The following is a 2,500-nucleotide window of genomic DNA, read 5'->3' as shown; positions in this document are numbered from 1 at the left end:
TAATATCTCAACACTTCAACATGTATAATCTCCTCGTCACTTTCTTGTGCAACTTTTTCTTTTCACACAAAGCCAAGAAAGTGATGGGATCTTCCCTGGAGGCCAAGAGAGACCGAGAGATTTGCTCCCATGTAATTTAAGTCCATTTGAAAATAATACAAAAAATCCATGCATCATATAAATAAAGGAGTTTATGCCTTCGCATACTTTATCAACCATGATTTTAGTACTTTTATATTTATTTCATATTGCCATCAAAAATGTATATGAGCAGCACAGATAAATATTGAAACAACTATACACACACACCAGAGGTCACGGGAAATCTCTCTGGAATCACTGACGGAAGGCTGGAAATACCTCACCACAACGGAGACTTTATTCATTTATTCATTTTAAATGCCAAATGTTATAAATAGTTTTCGAGTCATTGATTTCGGATTTTTTCCTGAAATTATTTGATGAGATAGCAAATGAGTTATCTACTAACCCGTTCATTTTGAGCGCATAGCAATCTGACCCCTGGCAACATGCATTTGCCATTTCGGGCAGCTTTGCCATTGTGCTGAGATGGTAAGGTAGATTCAACCTTGTCATATTGCGGTAATATTGCAGATTTCCCTGACCTCACGATATATAGGATGGAATCGCTTAACATATGATCTTTTGGTTGTGTCCAAATATAACCGCTACAACTTTCTCTTCGGCGAGATCACAGTTATCTCACTCAGTATATAGAAGATTTATTTCTTTTACGTGGGTTCTCTTTTCTTCTTTCAACAGAAGCGAAATTGACTCTCTTTTTTAAGTACATGTACAATTTAAAGTCCGCGCCGAATCCCAATTACAATGCGTTTTGAAATTATTATTTACGATGATTGGAAGGCGCGAAGACGATCGTTCGTGTAAGAAGCGACGTCATGAATCCGCATGCGAGAGGCTGCGTTCTTGATACACGTTTGACGCAGCTTGGAAATCGACGAAAAATGGCTGGCGTTACGCTGTCTGTTCGAGTATGTCTTTCTGATTCTCCACACTTTGTCCCAGGAAAAAAAACTGCAGGTGATTATTATTTATGTTCTCAAATATTAATAATGATTTAAGTGAAAAAACAAATAAAACGAATAATATAACGTAACCTCTACTTTGGGTATATTGATCTACGTTCATTTTCCGGTTGAATTTGCACCAGGCGGAACCCACAACAGGAAATTTTGAATCCGTTATAGACGTGCCTCTGAAAACATGTGCGTACTTTATATTTTCTCAAATGCTTGAATTACATACTTATTCCTTGTTATGGATATAATGATGCTTCACTACATACATATATATAGTTAACTTATATATATATTTTACTTTTCTTCTGCAGCATCATATAGTTCTAGTATCTTTGGGTATTGCTAATTAAGAAAATTATCTCTGGAAAAAAGTTCGAGAAAAAAACTTTGAATAATAATGATACTAATGGTAACAATAATAACATCAATAATAACAATAAAATCAGCAGTAATGATAACGATAATAAAAAAAAAATGCTAAAGATAAAGATGATAATGAATGTTAGGAACGGCAATTATGATAATACTAATGATTAATAACAATAAAAATACTAATAATGATAACAATGATAATAATAACGATACTACTAATAATGATAATAATACTATTGATAACAACAACGATAATAATGAAAAACAATCTTAAACAATAATAGCAGGACATTATAAAGAATAAAAAACTCAACTTCCTTTCAACTTGTGAGTCACCTACAGCACATTTTGCCACCACGTACCTCATACTTATCTATTTATCTATTTTTGAGATATCACCAAGAGACATTTTTTTCTGTTCGCTCAAAAGCACCAGATAAGTCTCTTTCGAAACATGACACTATCACCTAACACGCAAATGTACAATAGAAAAAAAATGTTTATAAATACTTATAACAATAACAATTAAAATAAGAGAGGGAGAACGGAGTGACTTATGATCTATTGTTGAAGGACTTTTTTTTTTTCCTTGATGGTTGGCGGCCTCTTGTGGTATTCAAAAGGCAGGTAAAAGGGTTTTGAAAATCCTTTAATATCTCTCGTTTAACGGCACTTGCTCGATCGGTCACGTGTAATTTTTGCTTTGACTTTTCCATCTTTTTTTTCTTTTGATTATTTTCTATGTTTTTTTTTCTTTTCTGAGAATTTATATTTTTTGGTGTTGTTTTGATGTTGTGATAAGATTAATGCTCATTTTTCCCCCGAATTGATTATAAGGTTGTGATAAAGTAGTTTTTTTTCCTTAATAAAATCTCGATTATCTTTTTGTTGTAACATGTCTATTTTACTTTGACACAATTCTGTTATTTTTCTACTTAACATTTTGTATTATTACTTTTTTTCATTATTTCTCGTTTATCTTTTGACCATGTACTTACGTCGCACAATGATACGATTATTCCAAAGAAAATAATCCTTATTGCTTTACCTTTCTCTCCATTTATTAA

The 2,500-nt window shown here is 32.4% G+C and overlaps 1 protein-coding gene across 1 annotated transcript in view; it reads right to left on the bottom strand.

The window, feature by feature from the left end:
• LOC113814932 (uncharacterized) overlaps positions 1-2,500 on the bottom strand; it is a 22,137-nt gene that overhangs the window by 1,688 nt on the left and 17,949 nt on the right. Inside the window, exon 7 of the mRNA XM_070128984.1 lies at positions 1-2,500. This exon is cut by the window's left edge and continues 1,688 nt beyond it; it is cut by the window's right edge and continues 225 nt beyond it. The gene's annotated coding sequence lies outside the window, so the exon portion shown is untranslated.

The sequence above is a fragment of the Penaeus vannamei genome, chromosome 13 (assembly GCF_042767895.1).
Source record: "Penaeus vannamei isolate JL-2024 chromosome 13, ASM4276789v1, whole genome shotgun sequence".
NCBI classification, from domain to species: domain Eukaryota; kingdom Metazoa; phylum Arthropoda; class Malacostraca; order Decapoda; family Penaeidae; genus Penaeus; species Penaeus vannamei.
The sequence above is the reverse complement of the archived record's forward strand: the minus strand, read 5'-3'. Positions and strand labels throughout refer to the sequence as shown.